Source organism: Sus scrofa, chromosome 1, assembly GCF_054392235.1.
Source record: "Sus scrofa isolate SSC_HxYL_T2T_F1_AM1 chromosome 1, Sscrofa_HxYL_maternal_Yorkshire_Landrace_v2.0, whole genome shotgun sequence".
Taxonomy (NCBI): Eukaryota; Metazoa; Chordata; class Mammalia; order Artiodactyla; family Suidae; genus Sus; species Sus scrofa.
This window is the reverse complement of record NC_139383.1, coordinates 14,499,135-14,512,332: the sequence shown is the minus strand read 5'-3', so window position 1 is coordinate 14,512,332 and position 13,198 is coordinate 14,499,135. Positions and strand designations below refer to the sequence as shown.

General features: G+C 40.4%; 1 protein-coding gene across 27 annotated transcripts in view; it reads left to right on the top strand.

Moving 5' to 3' along the window:
* The window catches only part of ESR1 (estrogen receptor 1), a 384,969-nt gene that overhangs the window by 111,702 nt on the left and 260,069 nt on the right, over positions 1-13,198 (top strand).

Sequence of the window (13,198 nt, the reverse complement as noted above, 5' to 3'; positions counted from 1 at the left end):
AGAGTTTTCTTTTTTACATAGTCTTATTATTTTACAAATTTGTTTTAACGTGCTTGCAAAATTTCCTTTCACCTAGAATTTCGGATTGGCTATATGCACGCTGTGCCGCTGGTGAGCTGGTGATGGTGATGAGGGGGTGCTCATTTCCTTGGGAAGCGGTTCCTAGCAGCCCTTTGCTTGTCCTCCCTGTCCCACCTCCGAGGGAGGCTGTAGGACTGACCGAGCGCTGCTCAGATGAGCAAGACTTGAATGGGTCTCAAGGAGTTTCTGATTTCTGAGTTATCTGGCGGAGTCCGTGTCAGAGCAGCTTGCTGGCAGAAGACTTCTGACAGCCGGAGATTTATAACTGTCCTGTGAGTTAAAAACATGCCACATCGAAGCACGAGTGTTTTGAAATACTTCCCTGCCAGCTAAGTTTCATTTCTGGCCTGCGGGGCTGAGAATGCCCTGGGAGTGGTGTGTATGGGTTCAGCCCAGTTCTGTGCCTTTCATTCTCAGGAGAAGCAACAGATAGTTAGTCGTTCAGGATAGACAGGAACACTTTTGTGACTTAAGAGGCAAGTGTTTTTTGTCCTATTTTTTTCCCCCTAGTAGACCCTATACTTTCCTTTGCTCCTCTTCCTCCCATTTTCCCTTTGACAGTTTCTCCCTTCTCTTCCTGATGGACTTTGCAGAGGGTTTAGGCAGGGGGTCCTGGTGAGTACCTGCACCCTAGGTGCTGCTGGACAGGGATAGCCTGGGTGGGGTTGGGAGGCCTCCCAGCACCCTCGTGGCTGGATGCTGGGTTAGGCACTGCCTGGCTGGACACTGCTGGTGTGTGGACGTGCTCTCCACCCTCACCCAGACCCTTCTGTATTGCAAGCTGTGGGCCGTTTTTCTATTCAGCATCTATTTCCAGAGATATTTATAGCAGAAGAAACTGGAGGAAGGTGCATCCTGGCCCTAGAGAATTCTGGAGGCAGCCGCTGGGGGTATCTGAACATCCGCCACATCCTTCAGCCCCCTCAGAGGACCTTAGAATGTCACACAGCCAAGCAGGTCCATCCTGAGTTATTACTTAAAACACAAACAATGAACAAAACTTTAAAAAGTTGGCCTCTATCGAATCATTTTAACTTGTTTTCTGCAGGGTTAAAATGGAAAGAGAAAAAGAATTTATTCTGCCCGCTTTTTTTAAGTGTTAGAATCAAATATGACAATTAAATCTAATTCACACAACATTTTAAACTCCTTGATGTGAAGGAAGGCACTGATAGGACGTGAATTCCATAACCTTATGGTAGACTCCAGAAACGGTTTTCTTTTCCATTTAATTTTCAGTTCTTTTCTTGCAAATTAATGCCACTGAATTTCAATGGACACTAATGAGACTGCTTCTCAGTGGATTATTTACTGCCCTGCTAATAATTACAAAGTGAACATGGTCAAATAAAGAGGGGAATCACATTTTATTCAAAATTGTTCAGCATCCTGGTGGCAAATAATATCACTATAACATGCCCATCTTAAACTTTCTGCATTCGATGATATTCAGATATTTTTAGAATAATAAAAAAGTGATATGGAACTTTCAACTCACCCACATAGGATTCTGTGTGGAAATTCAGTTTTAGAATGATCGTTCTCCTTTGTAGTTTATTTCCCATAACATCCATCCTTCCTTTCTTTTCTTTTCTTTTCTTTCTTTGAATTCCGCCTCTTATTACCCAAGAAAGAGGGGAAGGATCTATAAAATAAGTTATTTCAAATGGAGAGATGTTACTTCATATTTTTTCCCCTCTCAGTTTTGCTGTTTGAATAACTTTTGGTAAAAAAGAAAAGAATTCATTGGACTCTTTTAGGAAACTTTAATTTTCTTCAGTACTTATCAAAAGTTTGGGGGGCCAGAAGCAGTCTTTCCAAGCTGCTTATCATGACCCAGATGTTTATTAAATCAATGTAGTGAGTTTAGATTATTTTTTAAAGGAATAAAATAGAAAAGAATATAATGGAAAATACCAGAGTGAGTACTGTCTAATAAAGGCAGGTTTTGTTTCCTGAAAACTTGTTTTAATTATTCATGCCTGTGTGTGCTGGCTGTGATTAAAATATGTATTTCTTACTGTGGTTTGAGGTAAAGTTTGAAAGCTACTGGCCTAAAATGTTATGGTCAGTAGAAAACAAAAATTCAGGTAAGTGGCTGGTTGTTTTATGGACACAAACCCCAAAACAGTTTTGATGGTCTTTTTTTTCTCCTACAAACTACCTGGCGACTTTAGGTTGGTTAGATTAAGCTTTATTAGTTCTGGTTCTTAACTTTTCCATTTGTAAAGTGCCATTGTGTGGTTTGTCCACCTGAATGTCCCACTGGGATGTTCAGAGAATTTATGCAAATTCACAACATTTAGCATTAAGATGCTGTGGGTATTTTCTTCTATTGGCCACAATATGCAAGCATATCTATGTATGCAGAAATGTAAAAGGTAAAACTGCCCTGGGCATATAGTAATGAAGAAGGAGTGTCACATGTCCCTACAGAAGGGCATGCATTTGTAAATAGACAAACTGTGACTCTGCAAGATATGTCTTACCTAAAATTTCATGATGAGGGTGAGTGTGAGTTATCCTGGGTTCCTTATCATGTTCAAACATCTTAGGAAGTTGAAGTAAAATTGCAGATGAAACTTAATTATATCCATTATATTTTAAGAAATTCAAATTTGTGCTGATTTCAGTTTTCTTATTCAGTATTCTTAAAGGCTAAATAATGCCCACTTCTCCAGAAAACTTGACAAACACACAAACCTTCTGTATCAAAGCCAGAGTCCCAGTAGTTTGTCTTCTAGCTGTATGCATATTTTCAGGGACACGGTTGTTCACTGGTGAACATTTAAAACTATTTCTCAACTTTGAGCAAGACTCACCATTGGGGAGAGATTCAAATGGTTATTTTTCCAGTTTTCAGTAAGTCTTTCTTTGTAGTTAGGTGGTATCTTAGCGCCCCTTTTTTTTCTTTTCTTACTTTTTCCATTCATTTAAATTGTTACTGTTTACCTGATTCTTTGTGTTGGTCTAAGAATAATTCAAGGAGCCAAATACTGTCTGGGAAATGAGTATATTTTAGGTTGAAATGGAATCACATCTTCAAAGTCCATTTCATTTTCACCTACTCTATGTGGCTCGTACATGTTGGGTAGAAAGCCCCTGAAAGATAATTGCCACTTATTCTAATCTTCTTTCTCACATTCAGTTAATCTGGATCTCTGGATTATTTTTGTGAATATATTTAAATGCGACATTCATAATTGGGGAAAATTCAGATTCTGCATTTTGGTTTCTTATTATTTTAAGGATATAAAAGACAGGGGTAAGAAATTAAAAATGGCAAGAACAATAGATATCAGGAAAAACTATAAAAAAGGTCAAACGTTCCGTTAATGATAAGACCATAGTACATTGGTCAAGTGTATGTGAGAGTGGTATATACTTTATACAAGCATTCGCTATTTTATTATTTTATTCACATCTTAATATTTGTTCTGGTACTTTTGTGAGCTAAAAAAAAATGCAGAGGAGAATAGATTTAAGCGGTCAGGAGTTTCACTACAAATATAGATTGATGATAATGTGAGCTCATTTTTTGGGGAAGCCAAATTTCAACGACATCTTTATTATCATCTGCAACATTTGTTTGCAGTCTGGGTTATCGTAAAGAGCATTTATCTTACAGATACTTTTTTTTTTTTTAAAGTCCAAACCCTGATTATATGAAAATAGTTTTGCCTAAGGAAATATATGAATTTTAATTATGTTTTTTCTAAAATGCCTATGCAGCACAAAAATAATAAATCCAACTCCTCCCTATGACTTGAGTATTATTTTTAATGTAACTTTAGAAGAACCCAGTAGAGAGAGCAGCGGGCTAAGTGTGTTCCTTCCTTCTCTAGGCTGTATTGAATGGATGGAGGCACATTTCTCCTTTAGTCAAATTCCAACTTTCGGCTTGCTTATCGAAAAAAGGGAGATAGAGCGGCCTCAACTGTTTAGAACCCAGATGCACTCTCCAGGGAAAGATGTGCTATAAATCCCCCCAAATACAGCCATGTGAACACCAGCCAGCCAAAGTGAAAGTGTAAAGGATTTCATGGAAGGGAGGTAGAGCATCCAAGTCCTGAGTACTTTTATTTTGTATTTCAGACTTGGCCAGTGAATTGATGGAGAAAGCCATTTAAAAAAAAAATACAGCATGTCTGAGCTGTCCCCTATTCCATCCCTAAAACGTACCCTTACCCTGTCCTCGGAAATCGGAGGACTCACGTGGGCTGGAGGTAAAGGGAAGCACCTGTACGATGTGCTCATGAGAGAAGGAACCGCGGATGCTGAGTCCTTCACTTTAGAGAATACGAGTAGAAATCACGGGGTGAAGTTTTGCATGATTCACCTTCATGTTGAAAATAGGAAGGCAAGAACAGCAACAGCTTTGGTCTCAAAGGACAAAATTTTATAGCGTTTAAGAAGGTAATAATGTCGTAAGAAAAGGTATGACTGACACTTAGAAGTGATTCCATGGATAGTGCAGTCCATGGTGACGGTGGTGGTGGTGGTGGCCGAGGCGGAGAGGGGGACGATGAAGACAGGTGATGCTGCTGATGGCAGCAGTGCGGTGTTCATGTCAGTTTGGGTAGGTAGTATTTCTGGATACCGGTTATGTAACCTGGAGCTACCCATCCAAATAGAAATCAGATTTTTTATCTCGACAATGTTCATTTTTGTGTCATTATAATTTAAGTAAATAGTCAACATTTTCAATAGTATACTATTAATAACATTAATACTGTAAATCTATTTAATGCCTCTGATTGAGATACAGCAAGCAATTCAAAAAGATAAATGCAAAGAAGCCTGGATTTTCTTCTTTGTTTCTCCCCTGAACTTTTCAGAGGAACACATTGCATCCTTAGTTTGTTCCCGTAACATCTACTTTAATCAAGTGTGTCATCTTTAATGAGAGAGCAGCTTACCTTGTCTTGTGATTTTTTACTCTCTGAAGCTCCTATGACGTATGCTTGGGAAAATGATCGTAGTTCAGTGAAAGTTAATAAAGTCAATTAAGAAACATTCAGGATAGATATAGCCCACTGAGCCCCTGATAAACTCAGATGGGGTTCTTTTCAAGAATTCCCCAGACGTTGTCACCTCCAAGAGGAACCAGTGGCCTCTGTGGTTTAATGTTCAGATTCTCACCTCCAGCTCAGAAGCTGCAGAGCTTATCTGGCCCGAAGGCTCCCCGTCCGTGGTTGTGGTTCCATTTCCAGCCTGCCTCCCTCAGTCCCTGCTCATTCCTCCTGGTCCCAAACAGTGGCGAGTGTAGGGCTCCCACAGCAATTGTGTGTGCGTGCCAGGCACTACTCCCGGGGCAGGTTTCTTGGCAACTCGATTCACTTCTCTCAATCAAGACTTGGGATTTCTTTTAAGACCCTGCAAAGAAAGGATAACTCTCTTTTAGTTTCCTGCAACTGCGTAATGTTAGAAATAGTAATTTTTGCATTGGCATGCTTTCTCTTTCCTCCGCTGATCTTTGTTTTACTCGTCCCTTCTCATATTTTCTTGTTTGCTCTATTTTCTAATGTTCTCTTTTACACTCTTTTTGGCTGCTTTTCCGCTATCAAGCTTTCTTTTTTCTTTTCTGTTTTAGTCACTCCATCTGTGTATTCCCAGATTTTTTCCTTCCATCTTTTCTGGTTTATTTCTGGACTAACCTGTTTTGTCTGTCATTTTAATAAGACATGGAACGGAGTTCAACAGAGTTCCTACCACAGGAGGGCCGGCGGTGTAAGAATATGCCTTAATAACCCAGAGTGGCATTAACTACGTTGGAAGTTTCAGAAATGATTTTTTTCTTGTCTCCAAGGATAGAAGCTTAAAAAAATATAGGAAGAAATTTTTACCTGGTGCAATTCCTTTGGTAGCTTATTCCTTCATTCGTTCATTCACTACCTTGTTTCAAAGTGTGTAGCTCACCAGTGGCATTGATGCAATAAATTATGTATTTGTATTCCTCGCAGTTCACAGATCAGTGTTAGCACGTGGCAACCAGGAATCTTACTCCCTAAGGGGGTGAAACCCTAGGGCCGTAGGCTTTTGCATGTGGGTTTAGTATGAAGGTAACAAAAAGTGCAACCTTGGCTGTTGTCAGTTGGTGGCCCAGGTTTCCCGCACCTAGAACACGTGACCTTAACACCTTGCATTTAAAGCCGACTGTAATTTCTCACTTCGTCAACAAATATACCCCTTTTGAACACACATAGGTACAACTATGATTCATTTTACTTATTTCATGAAGGCATTTTGTAGGCTTTTTTTTTTTTTTTTTTTTTTTGTAAAACTTTCACTGTACAGCAATTACAGAATTGTCAGAAACATAATTGGTTTTAAGGTCCTTTATGCTAACTTTGACTTCTGCTTTTCCTTTTTTTGATGGGGAAGACCTTACACACAGGTGGTATTTATTTCTGCTGGATGCACTTCAGAGAAAGAGAGAGAGAGAGAATGTGCATTCTAATTTGAGTCCAAGGTACAATTTAGTGACATTGAGAAGGTGTTTTCTTTAGTTATCTGAAAAAACAAAACAAAACAAAACAAAACAAAAAACCCTCCAGAAGCCTCTTGGATTTCTAATGGGTGGAATCCCTGAGCACTGGTCCAAACAGAGAGCCTATCTTATTCATCACTGAATTTCTCTCAGCCCTCCTTAGCAAAGTGTGTGGCACACGAAGTCCAGAAGCTTTTAGCTGAACGAGTGGCTGGGGGTGGCCAGGGAGCACCAGTTATTTCGATTCCCTCTGGTCTCTTGCTGGGAGAAAGACCAGTCAGGAAGGGATCTTTGGATGGGATTGGAAGAATGTGGGGAGTGTGCAAATCCCTCTCCCACAGGAATAAAGGTAGGACGAACGACCTCAGGGAGGCATTTCAAGTCCGGTGATTCCCCCTATTCACAGATTGCACGTTTATGAATGCACCCACCAGCTCACATTTTTTGTAACCTTTCTGTCACTACTCAGGGCACTTTCTCAGTCATTCAGTCGCACAGCCCTGCACAGAGTCGTGAAAATTTGAGTCATCCGATATGCGTGTTCCCAGCTGGGGTCAAACAAGGTGATGCTCTGCCTTCTTGTTTCAGCCCTCGGGTTGTAAACAAGTGTCCTGTCTGAGGTCTATGTAGTGCCACTTTTTTGGGGGATGCATTTTGGTGCTTTTCATTAGTGATCTTGCTGTCTAAAAAGCCTAGTGCCGAAGTGTCGTCTTGGGCCCTACGGTCAAGAAGGCTGTGATGTGCCTTATGGAGAAAATATGTGTTCGCTGAACTTTTTGTTCAATCCTGAGTTATAGTGCTGTTGGCTGTGAGCTTAATGTCAAAGAATCAACAATACGTGTTAAATAAGATGTCTTTAAGCAGAAACACACCCCCGTTCACACAGACATGAAACAAGGCTGCATATCGTTTGGATGATGAAAATATTACAGCCAGAGGCTCTCAAGAACCTAACTCTCTATTTCCCCTAGGGGTGATGGTTTAGTATTCACTAATGAAATGTTTGGGGCAACTCTATAGAACATAACTACTGTGAGTAATGAAAATTGATTGTCTGTAATAGAGTGATGAAGGCACAGTTTTGGGAGACAGGCAGCTTAGATTTCTTGACCCTTGCCTAGTTGGAATCTCTGGCTCAGTATGCCTCAGTTTACTCATCTATAAAATGCTCATCTAAATCGGACCTATATCTTTGGTTGTTATGAGGATGTAACAAGTTCAGAGATGTCAAGGGCTTAAAACATGCCCAGCACATAGCAAACCACCATTTTTATTGCCTCTTTGAAGGGAATTGGCAGCTCTACACTGAAGAAGGTGAATAGGAGAGCTCTTTAAGAGTCTGGAATGTTCATAACTTCCCTATATTTGTTTATTTTGCCTTCAAGGGACCAACTCTAATACCCTATTGTGATTAGAAGTTAAACTTTTCCAACCTAAAGGAAGCAGGAAGCTAGTATTTTTCGAAATACTTACTATATGCCAGATACTGTGCTAGAAAAACTAAGCAAAGCGACCGTAGTAAACTCCAAATAAATAAAAATAAGTCAATAAAAAAGAGCGAAAAGGCATCATGTTCTGGACTGAAGTAATTCCAGAGAGGGAAGTAGTTGAAAGTAGATGGAGAAGCCATGACATCCAAGGGCAAGGAGGGACTTTCTCTGTGATTTGGAAAGAAGGACACGGAGCAGGAAGAGGGATGGAAGCCAGCATTCACAGAGCATCTTATTCCTAAAGTGGATTTTCAACCCGGCTGCACATTAGAATCAAGGGTGATTTCAGAATCACCCAGATGATTAAAAAAACTACTGAGACCTGGGCCACATCTCAGCAGTTTTGATAATTGCTCTGGAGTTGAAGCAGGAAGAGGCAATTAAGAGGAGAAAACAAAACAGGAAAACTCGGGCGGGCTTTTCTCCTGGATAGTCCACTGATTGATTCATGGTCTCCCTGCATTTCTGTGAGTATTACCACATTTAATCCTCCCGTGACTGTCTTTCACGCAGTTGGTAAAGGCCCCACAGTGCACCCTAGAGCTCAGTTGTGTTCTCATCCCAAAGTAAGACGACCTGATTTCCAAGTCTCCACTTCACTGAGCCAGTTGGGTGTCAGAAACAGACGGAAAATGGAGTGCTGGGAAGAAAAATGACAGCAATGTTATTTTCTACACCTCAGCTTTCCCAAATAACATATAAAGTTGGTGGTTGCTTTGGATATCGGCTAAATACAAAGAAGGCAAACTGAAGAACATGAGGCTGCAGACTTTTGTCGCAGAACATGAAGAGGAAATTAGGACACGACCTAAAACGTGGATGCAAATACAGTTGACCCTTGGAAGATACAAGTTTGAAGGGTGCGGATCCATGCACAGGTGGATCTGTCTCCCTAGCAAGGACCACAGAATGACTCTATCCATCCATTGGTTGAATCCACAGATGCGGAACTAGAGATATGGAGGGACCGTGGATATGGCAGAGATGTGGGTATGGAGGGCGGGCTGTCAGTTATACTAGGGATATTTTTCATTAAAGCATTGTTGATTTACAATATTGTACTTATTTCAAGTGTGTAGTCTCAGATTTCTAAAAATCTAATTTTTTTTGTTAAAGGATAGTTGATTTACAGTGTTGTGCCAGTTTCTGCTCTACAGCAGAGTGACCCAGGAAAACATATATATACATTCTTTTTCATGCTCTCTTCCATCATGTTCTATCCCATAGCCCCTGTCATGATGTTCCGGGATCTACTGTACACACCTATGCCAATGAGCATGCATGGTAGAGGTTTTTGTTAAAGGTTGAGGTTATTGAGGGTAATGAAAATCCTTGGATCTTCCCTCCAGTGGGGTTCTCTTCCCTTTACTTCTTCCAATTGACTGTTACCACACACCAGACCTTAGCATTGTTGCTATGACTCCTAAATATAAGTACAATTGATTGCCTGCATCAGATTTCCAGTGCGTTTTTGGAAAATTCCTTGAAGTCTTTATTGTGGCGGCTTGGTTCAAGCTCTCCCTGGGTACTCCTTTCTGTTGTGAAGTATATGCAGATAGAATGTGTGCTATTTTTAAAGCTTCCCCTCCCCCCACATTTGGCATTTTGGAAGACTCATTTATTGATAAGTGAAATGGGCAACCAAGCGCTCCACCTTGGCACATCAACCCAGGGCATAGTTTGATAAAGGTTCCCACATTGCTCAGTTTCCCCAGAATCAGCAGCTGAAAGCAAGCCTTTGAAATCTCAGAAACACATATAACTGCAGCCCCTGGGTTAGACCTGCACATGGGTCTGCTCCAGTGACCACCCAGGGCTCTAGGCCCCACGCCAGGAGGGACTATCAACCTACAGGCCTAGGGCTCTGAGGTTCTTTGCTTTATGTGTTGGATGTTCAGCAGTCATCATTGATGAAACCAAAGTTGCTTTTCCATAACCAGCCCAACCTTCTTCTAAGGAGTCCGTGTCTGACATTGGAAAATGGCTATCATAGTTGTCAGGTGATGCATAGAAGCATCCATGGGTTCTAGGGTTTTATGTTGAACAACTGTGGTTCACGGAAATGCAGCACCAGGCATCTTATTGCAGGTCTCAAAAACACAGAAGGAAGCTTCCTCTCAAGTGTCACTTGTCCTTCTCTCCTTTCTCTTCACATGGCAGCTCACTATTATCGCTGGAATAGTTCCTACGCGTTGTGCAGATCTCGATCTTTCAAACTTTAATTTTTCAGTTTTCTACCTGAGCTTACTCCCCAAAGAATACGTTTGATTTGGTCCTTCCTCAGCTTGGCTTCAAAGCCTTCCCTGTCTTCTCACCATCACAGAACTCATGCATATTCTGTAGCCAGGCATTTAAAGCCCTTGTAATTTGACTCCGACTTATCTCCTCCTGTCATTCCATAATGCTCTGGTTCAAAACCACATTTAAGTGGCACTTCCCCACTTCTGTGATGATTCTATCCCAAAGTCAAAGTTCAGTTCAGATGTCTTCTCTACCAGGTGGGTCTTCCACCTGGCATTCTTTCAGTGTTCATTGGGTACACAGGGCACCTTTTTTGATACCCTTCTGATATCCACTCTATTCTGGAGTGTTTTTCATCATGGTTGTGAATAGATTTGTCTCCCCCTTCTATTTAATTGTTATCAACTAATTGTGAGTGATAATTAACATAATATCAACTTATTAGTGAAATGACTATTTCATTAAGTTTATAAATTAATTTAGAGTGATTGGGTAGATTTTATGAATTAACATATATTTTCACTTACTCTGCAAACTATAGCAAATATCAGTTGTTTACTGACCCCTATGGTTTCTAGAGAGATTGGACACATATCTGTTGTTAAGTTGCTCATAGTCTAGTGAGGGGGATAGAAAATATATAGAAAATTTAAAAACAGTGGAGTAAGAATGGTGATAGAAGAGATGCCACTAGAGGCACTGAGGAGGGGCACTTAACCAGATGGAGGGCTCTTGTCTATTGATGACAGATGAATGGATTAAGAAGATGTGGTACATATACACAATGGAATACTACTCAGCCACGAAAAAGAACAAACTAATGCCATTTGCAATAACATGGATGGAACTAGAGACTCTCATACTAAGTGAAGTAAGTCAGAAAGAGAAAGACAAATACCATATGATTTCACTTATATCTAGAATCTAATATACAGCACAAATGAACCCTTCTACAGAAAAGAAAGAAACTCATGGACTTTGAGAACAGACTTGGGATTGCAAGGGCAGGGGAGGGAGTGGGATGGACTGGGAGTTTGGGGTTAGTAGATGCAAACTCTTGCATTTGGAGGGATAAGCAATGGGATCCTGCTATATAGCACAGGGAACTATATCTAGTCATTTGTGATGGAACATGATGGAGGATAATGTGAGAAAAAGAATATATATGTGTGATTGGGTCACTTTGCTGTACAACAGAAATTGACAGAACAAAGTAAATCAACTATAATAGAAAAAATAGAAACCTAAAAAAAAAAAAGAAGTCTGAAAGAGTTTGATGGAAAGAGGATTTAGGCAGACAAGGAAATGTGGGTGAGGCTATGAAGAGTTGCTGGGTCTGGTTTTCTGGTCCTCTCTAGAGTTCTGCCCAGTTCCTTGGACAGAACTGATGTCTAATAGCTTATAGAGCCAAAATGTTGTATTAACTAAAAAGAGTAAATTGTTAAGAACAGGAGAAATAACTTTAATAATACCAGGTGCTAGTATTTTTTGAGCATAGTATTCTAGGCACCTTGCTTAAAGCCTCAAATGGATGATCTTGTTGAATCCCGACACCAACCATAAGAGACTGATCCTCTTATTCTTATGGATGAAGAAACTAAGAGAAGGAAGGTGACTTGCCTAAGGTCACATGGCCAGCAATGGAGAAATAAGGATTCTAAATCTAGAGGTGAACTCTGGAGCTCAAGTTTTAACTCACTATCTTATGCAGAAAAATTGACAGGCTGTCTTCTGTCATGAATTGATTTACTTGGCAGTTGGTTTGCTATTTCCTTGTAATATCTTTATATTTAGTGTGACAATGCTTTAATCTTAGACTATGTCTTAAGGCTGCTTCTTTTAGTTTTACGGGAAATGACTATTTTTATTATGCTTGCTAAAAGCATGTTTAAACATTTTTCCATTTAGTAGGGGAATGTTTTCTCTTCTGATATCAGGAGGAGCCATTAAATAAAATCCCACAAAGACTTCCTGATAGCAACCTTAAGCATTTCTCTGCATGTGAAACCCACCCAGGAATTTAAAATCTGGATGGAATTGCAGTGTTCATTTGGTCCAATCCTCTCTTTATACAAATAAAAATCATAAAATCACGGTATTTTCAATCTAGGAGGGACCATAGGCATGGTGAATTCCCATCTCTTTTTTTTCCCCCCCCAACGGAAACAATCAATTCAGTTGCTCTTCAAGACTAGTGACTTCTGTGAAGTTTCCCAGCCAGTGCAGGCAGGGTCAGGGCTAGAACCTATGTCTGCCTCCAGCCCACTGCTTCATTCTTAACAGATGGAGACTTGACCAGCCTCTGTTTGCTGAGGACTCAGAGGCCATGCCCTGCCTGTCATAGTTCTAGCCTGTGGCGTAAAAGCTATAAGAAAAGTGGAATGAAGGACTCACCGCCTGCTGGTGGAGATTCATTTCTTATACTTAGATCATTTCCTCTCAATTCTAATACCTATACAGTCAGCCCTCTGTATCCAAGTGTTCTGAGTCCTAGGAGTCCATCAACTACCATGGGAAAATATTTTTTGGGAAAAAAAAAAAAATCCAAAAAGTTCCGAAAAGCAAAACTGGAATTTGCTGCCCAGAAGCAACTACTTAGCAATTATATCATATTAACAACTACTTATATTGTGTTAGGTATCATAAGTAATCTAGAGATGATTTCAGGTATGTGGGAGGATGTGTATATGTTATCTGCAAATACTGTGCCATTTTATTTCAGGGACTTGAGCATCTACGGACGTTAGTATTCTAGGTGGGGGTGGGGTGGTCTGGAAGTCAATCCCCTGCGGGTTCCAGGGGACGGCTGTGTACTTGGTACTTGTGATTGAAGATTTCCTCTCTTGTTTTTCTTTTTCCTGGGCTTAAAGATTAGGAATTACCTTGCCGGATTTCT